Below are 23,609 nucleotides of genomic sequence, written 5' to 3'. Positions count from 1 at the left end.
AATTTTAAAGCCTCCTGTTAGTGCTTCATCTACACGTTATAGCCCTGAATTTTCCAATGCCTATCTCTTTGCAAAAGAGAGATATCGGCAAGGAAAAACTGTATTGTACCTTTGCATTTTTCTCCCAAACAAAAGACACTAGAATGAAAATTTTAAAGCCTCCTGTTAGTGCTTCATCTACACGTTATAGCCCTGAATTTTCCAATGCCTATCTCTTTGCAAAAGAGAGATATCGGCAAGGAAAAGCTGTATTGTACCTTTGCATTTTTCTCCCAAACGAAGGACACTAGAATGAAAATTTAAAAGCCTCCTGTTTAGTGCTTCATCTACACGGTATAGCCCTGAATTTTCCAATGCCTAGCTCTTTGCAAAAGAGAGATATTGGCAAGGAAAAGCTGTATTGTACCTTTGCATTTTTCTCCCAAACGAAGGACACTAGAATGAAAATTTTAAAGCCTCCTGTTAGTGCTTCATCTACACGTTATAGCCCTGAATTTTCCAATGCCTATCTCTTTGCAAAAGAGAGATATCGGCAAGGAAAAACTGTATTGTACCTTTGCATTTTTCTCCCAAACGAAAGACACTAGAATGAAAATTTTAAAGCCTCCTGTTAGTGCTTCATCTACACGTTATAGCCCTGAATTTTCCAATGCCTAGCTCTTTGCAAAAGAGAGATATTGGCAAGGAAAAGCTGTATTGTACCTTTGCATTTTTCTCCCAAACTAAAGACACTAGAATGAAAATTTTAAAGCCTACTGTTAGTGCTTCATCTACACGTTATAGCCCTGAATTTTCCAATGCCTAGCTCTTTGCAAAAGAGAGATATCGGCAAGGAAAAGCTGTATTGTACCTTTGCATTTTTCTCCCAAACGAAAGACACTAGAATGAAAATTTTAAAGCCTCCTGTTAGTGCTTCATCTACACGTTATAGCCCTGAATTTTCCAATGCCTATTTCTTTGCAAAAGAGAGATATCGGCAAGGAAAAGCTTTATTGTACCTTTGCATTTTTCTCCCAAACGAAGGACACTAGAATGAAAATTTTAAAGCCTCCTGTTAGTGCTTCATCTACACGTTATAGCCCTGAATTTTCCAATGCCTATCTCTTTGCAAAAGAGAGATATCGGCAAGGAAAAGCTGTATTGTACCTTTGCATTTTTCTACCAAACGAAGGACACTAGAATGAAAATTTAAAAGCCTCCTGTTAGTGCTTCATCTACACGGTATAGCCCTGAATTTTCCAATGCCTAGCTCTTTGCAAAAGAGAGATATTGGCAAGGAAAAGCTGTATTGTACTTTTGCATTTTTCTCCCAAACGAAGGACACTAGAATGAAAATTTTAAAGCCTCCTGTTAGTGCTTCATCTACGCGTTATAGCCCTGCATTTTCCAATGCCTATCTCTTTGCAAAAGAGAGATATCGGCAAGGAAAAGCAGCATTGTACCTTTGCATTTTTCTCCCAAACGAAAGACACTAGAATGAAAATTGTAAAGCCTCCTGTTAGTGCTTCATCTACACGTTATAGCCCTGCATTTTCCAATGCCTAGCTCTTTGCAAAAGAGAGATATTGGCAAGGAAAAGCTGTATTGTACCTTTGCATTTTTCTCCCAAACGAAAGACACTAGAATGAAAATTTTAAAGCCTCCTGTTAGTGCTTCATCTACACGTTATAGCCCTGAATTTTCCAATGCTTATCTCTTTGCAAAAGAGAGATATCGGCAAGGAAAAGCAGCATTGTACTTTTGCATTTTTTTCCCAAACGAAAGACACTAGAATGAAAATTTTAAAGCCTCCTGTTAGTGCTTCATCTACACGTTATAGCCCTGAATTTTCCAATGCCTAGCTCTTTGCAAAAGAGAGATATTGGCAAGGAAAAGCTGTATTGTACCTTTGCATTTTTCTCCCAAACGAAGGACACTAGATTGAAAATTTTTAAGCCTCCTATTAGTGCTTCATCTACACGTTATAGCCCTGAATTTTCCAATGCCTAGCTCTTTGCAAAAGAGAGATATCGGCAAGGAAAAGCGGTATTGTACCTTTGCATTTTTCTCCCAAACGAAAGACACTAGAATGAAAATTTTAAAGCCTCCTGTTAGTGCTTCATCTACACGTTATAGCCCTGAATTTTCCAATGCTTATCTCTTTGCAAAAGAGAGATATCGGCAAGGAAAAGCAGCATTGTACTTTTGCATTTTTTTCCCAAACGAAAGACACTAGAATGAAAATTTTAAAGCCTCCTGTTAGTGCTTCATCTACACGTTATAGCCCTGAATTTTCCAATGCCTAGCTCTTTGCAAAAGAGAGATATTGGCAAGGAAAAGCTGTATTGTACCTTTGCATTTTTCTCCCAAACGAAGGACACTAGAATAAAAATTTTAAAGCCTCCTATTAGTGCTTCATCTACACGTTATAGCCCTGAATTTTCCAATGCCTATTTCTTTGCAAAAGAGAGATATCGGCAAGGAAAAGCTGTATTGTACCTTTGCATTTTTCTCCCAAACGAAGGACACTAGAATGAAAATTTTAAAGCCTCCTATTAGTGCTTCATCTACACGTTATAGCCCTGAATTTTCCAATGCCTATCTCTTTGCAAAAGAGAGATATCGGCAAGGAAAAGCTGTATTGTACCTTTGCAGTTTTCTCCCAAACGAAAGACACTAGAATGAAAATTTTAAAGCCTCCTGTTAGTGCTTCATCTACACGTTATAGCCCTGAATTTTCCAATGCCTATCTCTTTGCAAAAGAGAGATATCGGCAAGGAAAAACTGTATTGTACCTTTGCATTTTTCTCCCAAACGAAAGACACTAGAATGAACATTTTAAAGCCTCCTGTTAGTGCTTCATCTACACGTTATAGCCCTGAATTTTCCAATGCTTATCTCTTTGCAAAAGAGAGATATCGGCAAGGAAAAGCAGCATTGTACTTTTGCATTTTTCTCCCAAACGAAAGACACTAGAATGAAAATTTTAAAGCCTCCTGTTAGTGCTTCATCTACACGTTATAGCCCTGAATTTTCCAATGCCTAGCTCTTTGCAAAAGAAAGATATTGGCAAGGAAAAGCTGTATTGTACCTTTGCATTTTTCTCCCAAACGAAGGACACTAGATTGAAAATTTTAAAGCCTCCTATTAGTGCTTCATCTACACGTTATAGCCCTGAATTTTCCAATGCCTAGCTCTTTGCAAAAGAGAGATATCGGCAAGGAAAAGCTGTATTGTACCTTTGCAGTTTTCTCCCAAACGAAAGACACTAGAATGAAAATTTTAAAGCCTCCTGTTAGTGCTTCATCTACACGTTATAGCCCTGAATTTTCCAATGCCTATCTCTTTGCAAAAGAGAGATATCGGCAAGGAAAAACTGTATTGTACCTTTGCATTTTTCTCCCAAACAAAAGACACTAGAATGAAAATTTTAAAGCCTCCTGTTAGTGCTTCATCTACACGTTATAGCCCTGAATTTTCCAATGCCTATCTCTTTGCAAAAGAGAGATATCGGCAAGGAAAAGCTGTATTGTACCTTTGCATTTTTCTCCCAAACGAAGGACACTAGAATGAAAATTTAAAAGCCTCCTGTTTAGTGCTTCATCTACACGGTATAGCCCTGAATTTTCCAATGCCTAGCTCTTTGCAAAAGAGAGATATTGGCAAGGAAAAGCTGTATTGTACCTTTGCATTTTTCTCCCAAACGAAGGACACTAGAATGAAAATTTTAAAGCCTCCTGTTAGTGCTTCATCTACACGTTATAGCCCTGAATTTTCCAATGCCTATCTCTTTGCAAAAGAGAGATATCGGCAAGGAAAAACTGTATTGTACCTTTGCATTTTTCTCCCAAACGAAAGACACTAGAATGAAAATTTTAAAGCCTCCTGTTAGTGCTTCATCTACACGTTATAGCCCTGAATTTTCCAATGCCTAGCTCTTTGCAAAAGAGAGATATTGGCAAGGAAAAGCTGTATTGTACCTTTGCATTTTTCTCCCAAACTAAAGACACTAGAATGAAAATTTTAAAGCCTACTGTTAGTGCTTCATCTACACGTTATAGCCCTGAATTTTCCAATGCCTAGCTCTTTGCAAAAGAGAGATATCGGCAAGGAAAAGCTGTATTGTACCTTTGCATTTTTCTCCCAAACGAAAGACACTAGAATGAAAATTTTAAAGCCTCCTGTTAGTGCTTCATCTACACGTTATAGCCCTGAATTTTCCAATGCCTATTTCTTTGCAAAAGAGAGATATCGGCAAGGAAAAGCTTTATTGTACCTTTGCATTTTTCTCCCAAACGAAGGACACTAGAATGAAAATTTTAAAGCCTCCTATTAGTGCTTCATCTACACGTTATAGCCCTGAATTTTCCAATGCCTATTTCTTTGCAAAAGAGAGATATCGGCAAGGAAAAGCTGTATTGTACCTTTGCATTTTTCTCCCAAACGAAGGACACTAGAATGAAAATTTTAAAGCCTCCTGTTAGTGCTTCATCTACACGTTATAGCCCAGAATTTTCCAATGCCTATCTCTTTGCAAAAGAGAGATATCGGCAAGGAAAAGCTGTATTGTACCTTTGCATTTTTCTCCCAAACGAAAGACACTAGAATGAAAATTTTAAAGCCTCCTGTTAGTGCTTCATCTACACGTTATAGCCCTGAATTTTCCAATGCCTAGCTCTTTGCAAAAGAGAGATATTGGCAAGGAAAAGCTGTATTGTACCTTTGCATTTTTCTCCCAAACTAAAGACACTAGAATGAAAATTTTAAAGCCTACTGTTAGTGCTTCATCTACACGTTATAGCCCTGAATTTTCCAATGCCTAGCTCTTTGCAAAAGAGAGATATCGGCAAGGAAAAGCTGTATTGTACCTTTGCATTTTTCTCCCAAACGAAAGACACTAGAATGAAAATTTTAAAGCCTCCTGTTAGTGCTTCATCTACACGTTATAGCCCTGAATTTTCCAATGCCTATTTCTTTGCAAAAGAGAGATATCGGCAAGGAAAAGCTTTATTGTACCTTTGCATTTTTCTCCCAAACGAAGGACACTAGAATGAAAATTTTAAAGCCTCCTATTAGTGCTTCATCTACACGTTATAGCCCTGAATTTTCCAATGCCTATTTCTTTGCAAAAGAGAGATATCGGCAAGGAAAAGCTGTATTGTACCTTTGCATTTTTCTCCCAAACGAAGGACACTAGAATGAAAATTTTAAAGCCTCCTGTTAGTGCTTCATCTACACGTTATAGCCCAGAATTTTCCAATGCCTATCTCTTTGCAAAAGAGAGATATCGGCAAGGAAAAGCTGTATTGTACCTTTGCATTTTTCTCCCAAACGAAAGACACTAGAATGAAAATTTTAAAGCCTCCTGTTAGTGCTTCATCTACACGTTATAGCCCTGAATTTTCCAATGCCTATCTCTTTGCAAAAGAGAGATATCGGCAAGGAAAAGCTGTATTGTACCTTTGCATTTTTCTACCAAACGAAGGACACTAGAATGAAAATTTAAAAGCCTCCTGTTAGTGCTTCATCTACACGGTATAGCCCTGAATTTTCCAATGCCTAGCTCTTTGCAAAAGAGAGATATTGGCAAGGAAAAGCTGTATTGTACTTTTGCATTTTTCTCCCAAACGAAGGACACTAGAATGAAAATTTTAAAGCCTCCTGTTAGTGCTTCATCTACACGTTATAGCCCTGAATTTTCCAATGCCTAGCTCTTTGCAAAAGAGAGATATTGGCAAGGAAAAGCTGTATTGTACCTTTGCATTTTTCTCCCAAACGAAGGACACTAGATTGAAAATTTTTAAGCCTCCTATTAGTGCTTCATCTACACGTTATAGCCCTGAATTTTCCAATGCCTAGCTCTTTGCAAAAGAGAGATATCGGCAAGGAAAAGCGGTATTGTACCTTTGCATTTTTCTCCCAAACGAAATACAATAGAATGAAAATTTTAAAGCCTCCTGTTAGTGCTTCATCTACACGTTATAGCCCTGAATTTTCCAATGCCTATCTCTTTGCAAAAGAGAGATATCGGCAAGGAAAAGCTGTATTGTACCTTTGCATTTTTCTCCCAAACGAAGGACACTAGAATGAAAATTTTAAAGCCTCCTATTAGTGCTTCATCTACACGTTATAGCCCTGAATTTTCCAATGCCTATCTCTTTGCAAAAGAGAGCTATCGGCAAGGAAAAGCTGTATTGTACCTTTGCAGTTTTCTCCCAAACGAAGGACACTAGAATGAAAATTTTAAAGCCCCCTGTTAGTGCTTCATCTACACGTTATAGCCCTGAATTTTCCAATGCCTATCTCTTTGCAAAAGAGAGATATCGGCAAGGAAAAGCTGTATTGTACCTTTGCATTTTTCTCCCAAACGAAAGACACTAGAATGAAAATTTTAAAGCCTCCTGTTAGTGCTTCATCTACACGTTATAGCCCTGAATTTTCCAATGCCTATCTCTTTGCAAAAGAGAGATATCGGCAAGGAAAAGCTGTATTGTACCTTTGCATTTTTCTCCCAAACGAAAGACACTAGAATGAAAATTTTAAAGCCTCCTATTAGTGCTTCATCTACACGTTATAGCCCTGCATTTTCCAATGCCTAGCTCTTTGCAAAAGAGAGATATTGGCAAGGAAAAGCTGTATTGTACCTTTGCATTTTTCTCCCAAACGAAAGACACTAGAATGAAAATTTTTAAGCCTCCTGTTAGTGCTTCATCTACACGTTATAGCCCTGAATTTTCCAATGCCTAGCTCTTTGCAAAAGAGAGATATTGGCAAGGAAAAGCTGTATTGTACCTTTGCATTTTTCTCCCAAACGAAGGACACTAGATTGAACATTTTAAAGCCTCCTATTAGTGCTTCATCTACACGTTATAGCCCTGAATTTTCCAATGCCTAGCTCTTTGCAAAAGAGAGATATCGGCAAGGAAAAGCGGTATTGTACCTTTGCATTTTTCTCCCAAACGAAATACACTAGAATGAAAATTTTAAAGCCTCCTGTTAGTGCTTCATCTACACGTTATAGCCCTGAATTTTCCAATGCCTATCTCTTTGCAAAAGAGAGATATCGGCAAGGAAAAGCTGTATTGTACCTTTGCATTTTTCTCCCAAACGAAGGACACTAGAATGAAAATTTTAAAGCCTCCTATTAGTGCTTCATCTACACGTTATAGCCCTGAATTTACCAATGCCTATCTCTTTGCAAAAGAGAGATATCGGCAAGGAAAAGCTGTATTGTACCTTTGCAGTTTTCTCCCAAACGAAGGACACTAGAATGAAAATTTTAAAGCCTCCTGTTAGTGCTTCATCTACACGTTATAGCCCTGAATTTTCCAATGCCTATCTCTTTGCAAAAGAGAGATATCGGCAAGGAAAAGCTGTATTGTACCTTTGCATTTTTCTCCCAAACGAAGGACACTAGAATGAAAATTTTAAAGCCTCCTATTAGTGCTTCATCTACACGTTATAGCCCTGAATTTACCATTGCCTATCTCTTTGCAAAAGAGAGATATCGGCAAGGAAAAGCTGTATTGTACCTTTGCAGTTTTCTCCCAAACGAAGGACACTAGAATGAAAATTTTAAAGCCTCCTGTTAGTGCTTCATCTACACGTTATAGCCCTGAATTTTCCAATGCCTATCTCTTTGCAAAAGAGAGATATCGGCAAGGAAAAGCTGTATTGTACCTTTGCATTTTTCTCCCAAACGAAGGACACTAGAATGAAAATTTTTAAGCCTCCTGTTAGTGCTTCATCTACACGTTATAGCCCTGAATTTTCCAATGCCTATCTCTTTGCAAAAGAGAGATATCGGCAAGGAAAAGCTGTATTGTACCTTTGCATTTTTCTCCCAAACGAAAGACACTAGAATGAAAATTTTAAAGCCTCCTGTTAGTGCTTCATCTACACGTTATAGCCCTGAATTTTCCAATGCCTAGCTCTTTGCAAAAGAGAGATATTGGCAAGGAAAAGCTGTATTGTACCTTTGCATTTTTCTCCCAAACGAAGGACACTAGATTGAACATTTTAAAGCCTCCTATTAGTGCTTCATCTACACGTTATAGCCCTGAATTTTCCAATGCCTATCTCTTTGCAAAAGAGAGATATTGGCAAGGAAAAGCTGTATTGTACCTTTGCATTTTTCTCCCAAACGAAGGACACTAGAATGAAAATTTTAAAGCCTCCTGTTAGTGCTTCATCTACACGTTATAGCCCTGAATTTTCCAATGCTTATCTCTTTGCAAAAGAGAGATATTGGCAAGGAAAAGCAGCATTGTACTTTTGCATTTTTCTCCCAAACGAAAGACACTAGAATGAAAATTTTAAAGCCTCCTGTTAGTGCTTCATCTACACGTTATAGCCCTGAATTTTCCAATGCCTAGCTCTTTGCAAAAGAGAGATATTGGCAAGGAAAAGCTGTATTGTACCTTTGCATTTTTCTCCCAAACGAAGGACACTAGATTGAACATTTTAAAGCCTCCTATTAGTGCTTCATCTACACGTTATAGCCCTGAATTTTCCAATGCCTAGCTCTTTGCAAAAGAGAGATATCGGCAAGGAAAAGCGGTATTGTACCTTTGCATTTTTCTCCCAAACGAAATACACTAGAATGAAAATTTTAAAGCCTCCTGTTAGTGCTTCATCTACACGTTATAGCCCTGAATTTTCCAATGCCTATCTCTTTGCAAAAGAGAGATATCGGCAAGGAAAAGCTGTATTGTACCTTTGCATTTTTCTCCCAAACGAAGGACACTAGAATGAAAATTTTAAAGCCTCCTATTAGTGCTTCATCTACACGTTATAGCCCTGAATTTACCAATGCCTATCTCTTTGCAAAAGAGAGATATCGGCAAGGAAAAGCTGTATTGTACCTTTGCAGTTTTCTCCCAAACGAAGGACACTAGAATGAAAATTTTAAAGCCTCCTGTTAGTGCTTCATCTACACGTTATAGCCCTGAATTTTCCAATGCCTATCTCTTTGCAAAAGAGAGATATCGGCAAGGAAAAGCTGTATTGTACCTTTGCATTTTTCTCCCAAACGAAGGACACTAGAATGAAAATTTTTAAGCCTCCTGTTAGTGCTTCATCTACACGTTATAGCCCTGAATTTTCCAATGCCTATCTCTTTGCAAAAGAGAGATATCGGCAAGGAAAAGCTGTATTGTACCTTTGCATTTTTCTCCCAAACGAAAGACACTAGAATGAAAATTTTAAAGCCTCCTGTTAGTGCTTCATCTACACGTTATAGCCCTGAATTTTCCAATGCCTATCTCTTTGCAAAAGAGAGATATTGGCAAGGAAAAGCTGTATTGTACCTTTGCATTTTTCTCCCAAACGAAGGACACTAGAATGAAAATTTTTAAGCCTCCTGTTAGTGCTTCATCTACACGTTATAGCCCTGAATTTTCCAATGCCTATCTCTTTGCAAAAGAGAGATATCGGCAAGGAAAAGCTGTATTGTACCTTTGCATTTTTCTCCCAAACGAAAGACACTAGAATGAAAATTTTAAAGCCTCCTGTTAGTGCTTCATCTACACGTTATAGCCCTGAATTTTCCAATGCCTATCTCTTTGCAAAAGAGAGATATCGGCAAGGAAAAGCTGTATTGTACCTTTGCATTTTTCTCCCAAACTAAAGACACTAGAATGAAAATTTTAAAGCCTACTGTTAGTGCTTCATCTACACGTTATAGCCCTGCATTTTCCAATGCCTATCTCTTTGCAAAAGAGAGATATCGGCAAGGAAAAGCTGCATTGTACTTTTGCATTTTTCTCCCAAACGAAAGACACTAGAATGAAAATTTTAAAGCCTCCTGTTAGTGCTTCATCTACACGTTATAGCCCTGAATTTTCCAATGCCTAGCTCTTTGCAAAAGAGAGATATTGGCAAGGAAAAGCTGTATTGTACCTTTGCATTTTTCTCCCAAACGAAAGACACTAGAATGAAAATTTTAAAGCCTCCTGTTAGTGCTTCATCTACACGTTATAGCCCTGAATTTTCCAATGCCTATCTCTTTGCAAAAGAGAGATATCGGCAAGGAAAAGCTGTATTGTACCTTTGCATTTTTCTCCCAAACGAAAGACACTAGAATGAAAATTTTAAAGCCTCCTGTTAGTGCTTCATCTACACGTTATAGCCCTGAATTTTCCAATGCCTATCTCTTTGCAAAAGAGAGATATTGGCAAGGAAAAGCTGTATTGTACCTTTGCATTTTTCTCCCAAACGAAGGACACTAGAATGAAAATTTTTAAGCCTCCTGTTAGTGCTTCATCTACACGTTATAGCCCTGAATTTTCCAATGCCTATCTCTTTGCAAAAGAGAGATATCGGCAAGGAAAAGCTGTATTGTACCTTTGCATTTTTCTCCCAAACGAAAGACACTAGAATGAAAATTTTAAAGCCTCCTGTTAGTGCTTCATCTACACGTTATAGCCCTGAATTTTCCAATGCCTATCTCTTTGCAAAAGAGAGATATCGGCAAGGAAAAGCTGTATTGTACCTTTGCATTTTTCTCCCAAACTAAAGACACTAGAATGAAAATTTTAAAGCCTACTGTTAGTGCTTCATCTACACGTTATAGCCCTGCATTTTCCAATGCCTATCTCTTTGCAAAAGAGAGATATCGGCAAGGAAAAGCTGCATTGTACTTTTGCATTTTTCTCCCAAACGAAAGACACTAGAATGAAAATTTTAAAGCCTCCTGTTAGTGCTTCATCTACACGTTATAGCCCTGAATTTTCCAATGCCTAGCTCTTTGCAAAAGAGAGATATTGGCAAGGAAAAGCTGTCTTGTACCTTTGCATTTTTCTCCCAAACGAAGGACACTAGAAAGAAAATTTGAAAGCCTCCTGTTAGGCCATCATCTACACGACATAGCCCTGAATTTTCAAATGCGCAGCACTTTGCAAAAGAGAGATATTGGTAAGGAAAAGCTGTCTTGTACCATTGCATTTTTCTCCCAAACGAAGGACACTAGAATGAAAATTTTAAAGCCTCCTGTTAGTGCTTCATCTACACGTTATAGCCCTGAATTTTCCAATGCCTATCTCTTTGCAAAAGAGAGATATCGGCAAGGAAATGCTGTATTGTACCTTTGCATTTTTCTCCCAAACGAAAGACACTAGAATGAAAATGTTAAATCCTCCTGTTAGTGCTTCATCTACACGTTATAGCCCTGCATTTTCCAATGCCTATCTCTTTGCAAAAGAGAGATATCGGCAAGGAAAAGCTGCATTGTACTTTTGCATTTTTCTCCCAAATGAAAGACACTAGAATGAAAATTTTAAAGCCTCCTTTTAGTGCTTCATCTACACGTAATAGCCCTGAATTTTCCTATGCCTATCTCTTTGCAAAAGAGAGATATCGGCAAGGAAATGCTGTATTGTACCTTTGCATTTTTCTCCCAAACGAAAGACACTAGAATGAAAATTTTAAAGCCTACTGTTAGTGCTTCATCTACACGTTATAGCCCTGCATTTTTCAATGCCTATCTCTTTGCAAAAGAGAGATATCGGCAAGGAAAAGCTTCATTGTACTTTTGCATTTTTCTCCCAAACGAAAGACATTAGAATGAAAATTTTAAAGCCTCCTGTTAGTGCTTCATCTACACGTTATAGCCCTGAATTTTCCAATGCCTAGCTCTTTGCAAAAGAGAGATATTGGCAAGGAAAAGCTGTATTGTACCTTTGCATTTTTCTCCCAAACGAAAGACACTAGAATGAAAATTTTAAAGCCTCCTGTTAGTGCTTCATCTACACGTTATAGCCCTGAATTTTCCAATGCCTATCTCTTTGCAAAAGAGAGATATCGGCAAGGAAAAACTGTATTGTACCTTTGCATTTTTCTCCCAAACGAAAGACACTAGAATGAAAATTTTAAAGCCTCCTGTTAGTGCTTCAACTACACGTTATAGCCCTGAATTTTCCAATGCCTATCTCTTTGCAAAAGAGAGATATCGGCAAGGAAAAGCTGCATTGTACTTTTGCATTTTTCTCCCAAACGAAAGACACTAGAATGAAAATTTTAAAGCCTCCTTTTAGTGCTTCATCTACACGTAATAGACCTGAATTTTCCAATGCCTATCTCTTTGCAAAAGAGAGATATCGGCAAGGAAAAGCTGTATTGTACCTTTGCATTTTTCTCCCAAACGAAGGACACTAGATTGAACATTTTAAAGCCTCCTATTAGTGCTTCATCTACACGTTATAGCCCTGAATTTTCCAATGCCTAGCTCTTTGCAAAAGAGAGATATCGGCAAGGAAAAGCTGTATTGTACCTTTGCATTTTTCTCCCAAACGAAAGACACTAGAATGAAAATTTTAAAGCCTCCTGTTAGTGCTTCATCTACACGTTATAGCCCAGAATTTTCCAATGCCTATCTCTTTGCAAAAGAGAGATATCGGCAAGGAAAAGCTGTATTGTACCTTTGCATTTTTCTCCCAAACGAAGGACACTAGAATGAAAATTTTAAAGCCTCCTATTAGTGCTTCATCTACACGTTATAGCCCTGAATTTACCAATGCCTATCTCTTTGCAAAAGAGAGATATCGGCAAGGAAAAGCTGTATTGTACCTTTGCAGTTTTCTCCCAAACGAAGGACACTAGAATGAAAATTTTAAAGCCTCCTGTTAGTGCTTCATCTACACGTTATAGCCCTGAATTTTCCAATGCCTATCTCTTTGCAAAAGAGAGATATCGGCAAGGAAAAGCTGTATTGTACCTTTGCATTTTTCTCCCAAACGAAGGACACTAGAATGAAAATTTTTAAGCCTCCTGTTAGTGCTTCATCTACACGTTATAGCCCTGAATTTTCCAATGCCTATCTCTTTGCAAAAGAGAGATATCGGCAAGGAAAAGCTGTATTGTACCTTTGCATTTTTCTCCCAAACGAAGGACACTAGAATGAAAATTTTAAAGCCTCCTATTAGTGCTTCATCTACACGTTATAGCCCTGAATTTACCAATGCCTATCTCTTTGCAAAAGAGAGATATCGGCAAGGAAAAGCTGTATTGTACCTTTGCAGTTTTCTCCCAAACGAAGGACACTAGAATGAAAATTTTAAAGCCTCCTGTTAGTGCTTCATCTACACGTTATAGCCCTGAATTTTCCAATGCCTATCTCTTTGCAAAAGAGAGATATCGGCAAGGAAAAGCTGTATTGTACCTTTGCATTTTTCTCCCAAACGAAGGACACTAGAATGAAAATTTTTAAGCCTCCTGTTAGTGCTTCATCTACACGTTATAGCCCTGAATTTTCCAATGCCTATCTCTTTGCAAAAGAGAGATATCGGCAAGGAAAAGCTGTATTGTACCTTTGCATTTTTCTCCCAAACGAAAGACACTAGAATGAAAATTTTAAAGCCTCCTGTTAGTGCTTCATCTACACGTTATAGCCCTGAATTTTCCAATGCCTATCTCTTTGCAAAAGAGAGATATTGGCAAGGAAAAGCTGTACTGTACCTTTGCATTTTTCTCCCAAACGAAGGACACTAGAATGAAAATTTTAAAGCCTCCTGTTAGTGCTTCATCTACACGTTATAGCCCTGAATTTTCCAATGCTTATCTCTTTGCAAAAGAGAGATATTGGCAAGGAAAAGCAGCATTGTACTTTTGCATTTTTCTCCCAAACGAAAGACACTAGAATGAAAATTTTAAAGCCTCCTGTTAGTGCTTCATCTACACGTTATAGCCCTGAATTTTCCAATGCCTATCTCTTTGCAAAAGAGAGATATCGGCAAGGAAAAGCTGTATTGTACCTTTGCATTTTTCTCCCAAACGAAAGACACTAGAATGAAAATTTTAAAGCCTCCTGTTAGTGCTTCATCTACACGTTATAGCCCTGCATTTTCCAATGCCTATCTCTTTGCAAAAGAGAGATATCGGCAAGGAAAAGCTGTATTGTACCTTTGCATTTTTCTCCCAAACGAAAGACACTAGAATGAAAATTTTAAAGCCTCCTATTAGTGCTTCATCTACACGTTATAGCCCTGCATTTTCCAATGCCTATCTCTTTGCAAAAGAGAGATATCGGCAAGGAAAAGCAGCATTGTACCTTTGCATTTTTCTCCCAAACGAAAGACACTAGAATGAAAATTGTAAAGCCTCCTGTTAGTGCTTCATCTACACGTTATAGCCCTGCATTTTCCAATGCCTAGCTCTTTGCAAAAGAGAGATATTGGCAAGGAAAAGCTGTATTGTACCTTTGCATTTTTCTCCCAAACGAAAGACACTAGAATGAAAATTTTAAAGCCTCCTGTTAGTGCTTCATCTACACGTTATAGCCCTGAATTTTCCAATGCTTATCTCTTTGCAAAAGAGAGATATTGGCAAGGAAAAGCAGCATTGTACTTTTGCATTTTTCTCCCAAACGAAAGACACTAGAATGAAAATTTTAAAGCCTCCTGTTAGTGCTTCATCTACACGTTATAGCCCTGAATTTTCCAATGCCTAGCTCTTTGCAAAAGAGAGATATTGGCAAGGAAAAGCTGTATTGTACCTTTGCATTTTTCTCCCAAACTAAGGACACTAGATTGAACATTTTAAAGCCTCCTATTAGTGCTTCATCTACACGTTATAGCCCTGAATTTTCCAATGCCTAGCTCTTTGCAAAAGAGAGATATCGGCAAGGAAAAGCGGTATTGTACCTTTGCATTTTTCTCCCAAACGAAATACACTAGAATGAAAATTTTAAAGCCTCCTGTTAGTGCTTCATCTACACGTTATAGCCCTGAATTTTCCAATGCCTATCTCTTTGCAAAAGAGAGATATCGGCAAGGAAAAGCTGTATTGTACCTTTGCATTTTTCTCCCAAACGAAGGACACTAGAATGAAAATTTTAAAGCCTCCTATTAGTGCTTCATCTACACGTTATAGCCCTGAATTTACCAATGCCTATCTCTTTGCAAAAGAGAGATATCGGCAAGGAAAAGCTGTATTGTACCTTTGCAGTTTTCTCCCAAACGAAGGACACTAGAATGAAAATTTTAAAGCCTCCTGTTAGTGCTTCATCTACACGTTATAGCCCTGAATTTTCCAATGCCTATCTCTTTGCAAAAGAGAGATATCGGCAAGGAAAAGCTGTATTGTACCTTTGCATTTTTCTCCCAAACGAAGGACACTAGAATGAAAATTTTTAAGCCTCCTGTTAGTGCTTCATCTACACGTTATAGCCCTGAATTTTCCAATGCCTAGCTCTTTGCAAAAGAGAGATATTGGCAAGGAAAAGCTGTATTGTACCTTTGCATTTTTCTCCCAAACGAAGGACACTAGATTGAACATTTTAAAGCCTCCTATTAGTGCTTCATCTACACGTTATAGCCCTGAATTTTCCAATGCCTAGCTCTTTGCAAAAGAGAGATATCGGCAAGGAAAAGCGGTATTGTACCTTTGCATTTTTCTCCCAAACGAAATACACTAGAATGAAAATTTTAAAGCCTCCTGTTAGTGCTTCATCTACACGTTATAGCCCTGAATTTTCCAATGCCTATCTCTTTGCAAAAGAGAGATATCGGCAAGGAAAAGCTGTATTGTACCTTTGCATTTTTCTCCCAAACGAAGGACACTAGAATGAAAATTTTAAAGCCTCCTATTAGTGCTTCATCTACACGTTATAGCCCTGAATTTACCAATGCCTATCTCTTTGCAAAAGAGAGATATCGGCAAGGAAAAGCTGTATTGTACCTTTGCAGTTTTCTCCCAAACGAAGGACACTAGAATGAAAATTTTAAAGCCTCCTGTTAGTGCTTCATCTACACGTTATAGCCCTGAATTTTCCAATGCCTATCTCTTTGCAAAAGAGAGATATCGGCAAGGAAAAGCTGTATTGTACCTTTGCATTTTTCTCCCAAACGAAGGACACTAGAATGAAAATTTTAAAGCCTCCTATTAGTGCTTCATCTACACGTTATAGCCCTGAATTTACCAATGCCTATCTCTTTGCAAAAGAGAGATATCGGCAAGGAAAAGCTGTATTGTACCTTTGCAGTTTTCTCCCAAACGAAGGACACTAGAATGAAAATTTTAAAGCCTCCTGTTAGTGCTTCATCTACACGTTATAGCCCTGAATTTTCCAATGCCTATCTCTTTGCAAAAGAGAGATATCGGCAAGGAAAAGCTGTATTGTACCTTTGCATTTTTCTCCCAAACGAAGGACACTAGAATGAAAATTTTTAAGCCTCCTGTTAGTGCTTCATCTACACGTTATAGCCCTGAATTTTCCAATGCCTATCTCTTTGCAAAAGAGAGATATCGGCAAGGAAAAGCTGTATTGTACCTTTGCATTTTTCTCCCAAACGAAAGACACTAGAATGAAAATTTTAAAGCCTCCTGTTAGTGCTTCATCTACACGTTATAGCCCTGAATTTTCCAATGCCTATCTCTTTGCAAAAGAGAGATATTGGCAAGGAAAAGCTGTATTGTACCTTTGCATTTTTCTCCCAAACGAAGGACACTAGAATGAAAATTTTAAAGCCTCCTGTTAGTGCTTCATCTACACGTTATAGCCCTGAATTTTCCAATGCTTATCTCTTTGCAAAAGAGAGATATTGGCAAGGAAAAGCAGCATTGTACTTTTGCATTTTTCTCCCAAACGAAAGACACTAGAATGAAAATTTTAAAGCCTCCTGTTAGTGCTTCATCTACACGTTATAGCCCTGAATTTTCCAATGCCTAGCTCTTTGCAAAAGAGAGATATTGGCAAGGAAAAGCTGTATTGTACCTTTGCATTTTTCTCCCAAACGAAGGACACTAGATTGAACATTTTAAAGCCTCCTATTAGTGCTTCATCTACACGTTATAGCCCTGAATTTTCCAATGCCTAGCTCTTTGCAAAAGAGAGATATCGGCAAGGAAAAGCGGTATTGTACCTTTGCATTTTTCTCCCAAACGAAATACACTAGAATGAAAATTTTAAAGCCTCCTGTTAGTGCTTCATCTACACGTTATAGCCCTGAATTTTCCAATGCCTATCTCTTTGCAAAAGAGAGATATCGGCAAGGAAAAGCTGTATTGTACCTTTGCATTTTTCTCCCAAACGAAGGACACTAGAATGAAAATTTTAAAGCCTCCTATTAGTGCTTCATCTACACGTTATAGCCCTGAATTTACCAATGCCTATCTCTTTGCAAAAGAGAGATATCGGCAAGGAAAAGCTGTATTGTACCTTTGCAGTTTTCTCCCAAACGAAGGACACTAGAATGAAAATTTTAAAGCCTCCTGTTAGTGCTTCATCTACACGTTATAGCCCTGAATTTTCCAATGCCTATCTCTTTGCAAAAGAGAGATATCGGCAAGGAAAAGCTGTATTGTACCTTTGCATTTTTCTCCCAAACGAAGGACACTAGAATGAAAATTTTTAAGCCTCCTGTTAGTGCTTCATCTACACGTTATAGCCCTGAATTTTCCAATGCCTATCTCTTTGCAAAAGAGAGATATCGGCAAGGAAAAGCTGTATTGTACCTTTGCATTTTTCTCCCAAACGAAAGACACTAGAATGAAAATTTTAAAGCCTCCTGTTAGTGCTTCATCTACACGTTATAGCCCTGAATTTTCCAATGCCTATCTCTTTGCAAAAGAGAGATATTGGCAAGGAAAAGCTGTATTGTACCTTTGCATTTTTCTCCCAAACGAAGGACACTAGAATGAAAATTTTTAAGCCTCCTGTTAGTGCTTCATCTACACGTTATAGCCCTGAATTTTCCAATGCCTATCTCTTTGCAAAAGAGAGATATCGGCAAGGAAAAGCTGTATTGTACCTTTGCATTTTTCTCCCAAACGAAAGACACTAGAATGAAAATTTTAAAGCCTCCTGTTAGTGCTTCATCTACACGTTATAGCCCTGAATTTTCCAATGCCTATCTCTTTGCAAAAGAGAGATATCGGCAAGGAAAAGCTGTATTGTACCTTTGCATTTTTCTCCCAAACTAAAGACACTAGAATGAAAATTTTAAAGCCTACTGTTAGTGCTTCATCTACACGTTATAGCCCTGCATTTTCCAATGCCTATCTCTTTGCAAAAGAGAGATATCGGCAAGGAAAAGCTGCATTGTACTTTTGCATTTTTCTCCCAAACGAAAGACACTAGAATGAAAATTTTAAAGCCTCCTGTTAGTGCTTCATCTACACGTTATAGCCCTGAATTTTCCAATGCCTAGCTCTTTGCAAAAGAGAGATATTGGCAAGGAAAAGCTGTATTGTACCTTTGCATTTTTCTCCCAAACGAAAGACACTAGAATGAAAATTTTAAAGCCTCCTGTTAGTGCTTCATCTACACGTTATAGCCCTGAATTTTCCAATGCCTATCTCTTTGCAAAAGAGAGATATCGGCAAGGAAAAGCTGTATTGTACCTTTGCATTTTTCTCCCAAACTAAAGACACTAGAATGAAAATTTTAAAGCCTACTGTTAGTGCTTCATCTACACGTTATAGCCCTGAATTTTCCAATGCCTAGCTCTTTGCAAAAGAGAGATATTGGCAAGGAAAAGCTGTCTTGTACCTTTGCATTTTTCTCCCAAACGAAGGACACTAGAAAGAAAATTTGAAAGCCTCCTGTTAGGCCATCATCTACACGACATAGCCCTGAATTTTCAAATGCGCAGCACTTTGCAAAAGAGAGATATTGGTAAGGAAAAGCTGTCTTGTACCATTGCATTTTTCTCCCAAACGAAGGACACTAGAATGAAAATTTTAAAGCCTCCTGTTAGTGCTTCATCTACACGTTATAGCCCTGAATTTTCCAATGCCTATCTCTTTGCAAAAGAGAGATATCGGCAAGGAAATGCTGTATTGTACCTTTGCATTTTTCTCCCAAACGAAAGACACTAGAATGAAAATGTTAAATCCTCCTGTTAGTGCTTCATCTACACGTTATAGCCCTGCATTTTCCAATGCCTATCTCTTTGCAAAAGAGAGATATCGGCAAGGAAAAGCTGCATTGTACTTTTGCATTTTTCTCCCAAATGAAAGACACTAGAATGAAAATTTTAAAGCCTCCTTTTAGTGCTTCATCTACACGTAATAGCCCTGAATTTTCCTATGCCTATCTCTTTGCAAAAGAGAGATATCGGCAAGGAAATGCTGTATTGTACCTTTGCATTTTTCTCCCAAACGAAAGACACTAGAATGAAAATTTTAAAGCCTACTGTTAGTGCTTCATCTACACGTTATAGCCCTGCATTTTTCAATGCCTATCTCTTTGCAAAAGAGAGATATCGGCAAGGAAAAGCTTCATTGTACTTTTGCATTTTTCTCCCAAACGAAAGACATTAGAATGAAAATTTTAAAGCCTCCTGTTAGTGCTTCATCTACACGTTATAGCCCTGAATTTTCCAATGCCTATCTCTTTGCAAAAGAGAGATATCGGCAAGGAAAAACTGTATTGTACCTTTGCATTTTTCTCCCAAACGAAAGACACTAGAATGAAAATTTTAAAGCCTCCTGTTAGTGCTTCAACTACACGTTATAGCCCTGAATTTTCCAATGCCTATCTCTTTGCAAAAGAGAGATATCGGCAAGGAAAAGCTGCATTGTACTTTTGCATTTTTCTCCCAAACGAAAGACACTAGAATGAAAATTTTAAAGCCTCCTTTTAGTGCTTCATCTACACGTAATAGACCTGAATTTTCCAATGCCTATCTCTTTGCAAAAGAGAGATATCGGCAAGGAAAAGCTGTATTGTACCTTTGCATTTTTCTCCCAAACGAAGGACACTAGATTGAACATTTTAAAGCCTCCTATTAGTGCTTCATCTACACGTTATAGCCCTGAATTTTCCAATGCCTAGCTCTTTGCAAAAGAGAGATATCGGCAAGGAAAAGCTGTATTGTACCTTTGCATTTTTCTCCCAAACGAAAGACACTAGAATGAAAATTTTAAAGCCTCCTGTTAGTGCTTCATCTACACGTTATAGCCCAGAATTTTCCAATGCCTATCTCTTTGCAAAAGAGAGATATCGGCAAGGAAAAGCTGTATTGTACCTTTGCATTTTTCTCCCAAACGAAGGACACTAGAATGAAAATTTTAAAGCCTCCTATTAGTGCTTCATCTACACGTTATAGCCCTGAATTTACCAATGCCTATCTCTTTGCAAAAGAGAGATATCGGCAAGGAAAAGCTGTATTGTACCTTTGCAGTTTTCTCCCAAACGAAGGACACTAGAATGAAAATTTTAAAGCCTCCTGTTAGTGCTTCATCTACACGTTATAGCCCTGAATTTTCCAATGCCTATCTCTTTGCAAAAGAGAGATATCGGCAAGGAAAAGCTGTATTGTACCTTTGCATTTTTCTCCCAAACGAAGGACACTAGAATGAAAATTTTTAAGCCTCCTGTTAGTGCTTCATCTACACGTTATAGCCCTGAATTTTCCAATGCCTATCTCTTTGCAAAAGAGAGATATCGGCAAGGAAAAGCTGTATTGTACCTTTGCATTTTTCTCCCAAACGAAAGACACTAGAATGAAAATTTTAAAGCCTCCTGTTAGTGCTTCATCTACACGTTATAGCCCTGAATTTTCCAATGCCTATCTCTTTGCAAAAGAGAGATATTGGCAAGGAAAAGCTGTATTGTACCTTTGCATTTTTCTCCCAAACGAAGGACACTAGAATGAAAATTTTAAAGCCTCCTGTTAGTGCTTCATCTACACGTTATAGCCCTGAATTTTCCAATGCCTATCTCTTTGCAAAAGAGAGATATCGGCAAGGAAAAGCTGTATTGTACCTTTGCATTTTTCTCCCAAACTAAAGACACTAGAATGAAAATTTTAAAGCCTACTGTTAGTGCTTCATCTACACGTTATAGCCCTGCATTTTCCAATGCCTATCTCTTTGCAAAAGAGAGATATCGGCAAGGAAAAGCTGCATTGTACTTTTGCATTTTTCTCCCAAACGAAAGACACTAGAATGAAAATTTTAAAGCCTCCTGTTAGTGCTTCATCTACACGTTATAGCCCTGAATTTTCCAATGCCTAGCTCTTTGCAAAAGAGAGATATTGGCAAGGAAAAGCTGTATTGTACCTTTGCATTTTTCTCCCAAACGAAAGACACTAGAATGAAAATTTTAAAGCCTCCTGTTAGTGCTTCATCTACACGTTATAGCCCTGAATTTTCCAATGCCTATCTCTTTGCAAAAGAGAGATATCGGCAAGGAAAAGCTGTATTGTACCTTTGCATTTTTCTCCCAAACTAAAGACACTAGAATGAAAATTTTAAAGCCTACTGTTAGTGCTTCATCTACACGTTATAGCCCTGAATTTTCCAATGCCTAGCTCTTTGCAAAAGAGAGATATCGGCAAGGAAAAGCTGTATTGTTTTTGCAGTTGGATCGCTTATTGTGATTGCATTCCAACCTGAATCAGGCCCTATTACCTATCACAATGCGCTGCGGGCAGTACAAAATTGGGTTAATATAGGAGTAAAACTCCCAGACCTGTGCTCCTTAACTGTACCTGGTGGCTAGTGGAGCGGCTGCCCAGTAATCAGTGTCCACGCCAGTGCGCACACGGTCCACCCCCTACGGCCACGCTCCCCTTCATCAGCGGCCTCGTGATCCGGAAGGGCGGTGTGTGTGTGACTGACCTTAGGAAGAAACTGGAGCCTCCGCTGCAGTGACCCAGCAACCAGGGCACGGGAGTATACAGCGCCGCTGGGAGTGATGAAGCTGCAGTAAAGATGTCTATTAGACCTAGCCTGCTGCAGCCCTTGTAGATTCTCATAAAACAAGTTCTTCTTTTCTTGTCAAAATTAATAGCTAAGAATAGGCTGCCTGAGGCAGGCCCCTGTTAAGTGGCCTGCTACTGAAGGCACCAACTACAAACTGAGCTCCCTGTTCATGGAAGCGGGGTTATAGAGGAGGATGCGCTGAGCATCTTGGGAACAGTCAAAAGCTTTGAGCCGGTTGGTGCCTCAGATCAAGATCCTACTCTACACCCCAATGTGAATCCTTGTGGAGTCCAGTGTACCCCACAGAAGAAATTAATGTGTCACACCCATTGGCAGCAACCTTAGAATAGCTGCTGACGGGCACAATTGAGAAAGGAAGGGGGGGGGGGACATTTGAATCCAGCACATAGATGCAATTCAAATATGTAATTTGTACCTTCCTATTTTAAAATATAATGGATGAACCTCACCCTGTGAGAACAATCTTCATGATCAAGAGATCTCATATGCAAAATAAGTATGAGTTGGGATAGGGCTGGGGAGGGTGGCTGCTCGGGCAGCCCCTCCCCCGTCAAGTTAAGGAGATTCAACTGAGGACGCACAAGGGAACTCTCGTCTGGGGACAACAACTGCAGGGAGACCACATCTGTTCAGATGAACATGGGAGGGTGGAAGGCTGCCTAATACTGAAGCACCCCCAAACAACAAACCAAATGCAACAACTAGTACAAGCATTCCTGGGGGAAGGTCTGCAGAAGACGGATTTGCATACAGTGATGTCATCCAAGCAGTGGGCCAAAGTTGGCTGGAACCCTCATCTGCATATGAAAAGAGAAAAGGGGTATGCAGGGCATGGCGGCCTTTTGCGGCGCTTGGATGACCCTTAGTTCGCATTAAACACCTCCACCCTCCGTCGGTGTGGGGCTCATGTTGGCTATGCCCCAGCCCCTGAAGCATTCAAGCTGATTTCTTGCAGCAGCTGGGCACTGTAACAGCTCCAGAGCTGCTCTGTAAGGCAAGTAAAAGGGTGTGGGCCCTGCAGCACTACCTGTAGTTTGCATTGTGCATCGGAAGGCACAAAGTAAGCAGACAGGAGGAGAAGTCAGGATAGTGCACAAGGGTATAGAAGGGAGGGGCTCAAGAAAAAAGAAGTGGAAACAGACAGCAAACTAGGCTGGAGAGAGACCTGAGACAAAGAGATCTGAATTATATGAGAGCCGACTAGGGGAAACACAAATTATGCAATCAAGTTTCCCATATTTGGGGAAATCGCAGGGGCAGCACACCCAGAGTGCAATGGGTGAGCCTTGCCCTGGGAGAAGCAACTTCATGATCATAGTATCTCACCTGGCAGGTAAGTAGGAGTTGGGCTAGAGCTGGGGAGGGTCGCTGCTCGGGCACCCCCCTGTCAAGTGAAGGAGATCCAACTGAGGCAGCACAAGGGAACTCTTGAAAGAAGAACAAGGCTAGAGGAAGATCTGAGACAAAGAAATCTGACTTTTACCAGAGCTGACCAGAGGAAAGCACAAACACAGTCCCCCACTACCACAAATAATGCAGTTGAGTTTCCCACATTTGGGGAAATCACAGAGGTCAGCATACCCAGAACGCAATGAATGAACCTAACCCTGGGAGAACAATCTTCATGACCATGGTATCTCCTATGCAAAATAAGTATGATTTGGGATAGGGCTGGGGAGGGCCGCTGCTCAGGCACATCTCTGTCAAGTAAAGGAGATTCAACTGAGGCAGCACAAGGGAACTCTCATCTGGGGACAACAACTGCAGGGAGAACACATATTTTCAGATGAACATGGGAGGGCAGAAGGCTGCCTAATACTGAAGCACCCCCAAACAACAAACCAAATGCAACAACTAGTGCAAGCATTCCTGGGGGAAGGCCTGCCGCAGATGGATTTGCATATGGTGATGTCATCCAAGCAGTGGGTCAAAGTTGGCTTCAACCCTCGTCTGCATATGAAAAG

General features: G+C 39.2%; 1 non-coding gene and 1 pseudogene across 1 annotated transcript; both read right to left on the bottom strand.

The window, feature by feature from the left end:
- Positions 1-22,851: 22,851 nt before the first annotated feature.
- On the bottom strand, positions 22,852-22,986 carry LOC134989316 (U1 spliceosomal RNA; annotated as a pseudogene).
- A 152-nt stretch (positions 22,987-23,138) lies between these two features.
- Positions 23,139-23,302, bottom strand: LOC134989358 (U1 spliceosomal RNA). Its single transcript, XR_010194632.1, has one exon. It is a non-coding gene; the product is annotated as a U1 spliceosomal RNA (small nuclear RNA).
- Between the last annotated feature and the right edge of the window lie 307 nt (positions 23,303-23,609).

Source organism: Pseudophryne corroboree, unplaced genomic scaffold (genome assembly GCF_028390025.1).
Source record: "Pseudophryne corroboree isolate aPseCor3 unplaced genomic scaffold, aPseCor3.hap2 scaffold_1106, whole genome shotgun sequence".
NCBI classification, from domain to species: Eukaryota; Metazoa; Chordata; class Amphibia; order Anura; family Myobatrachidae; genus Pseudophryne; species Pseudophryne corroboree.
This window is presented reverse-complemented; position numbering and strand designations above follow the sequence as displayed.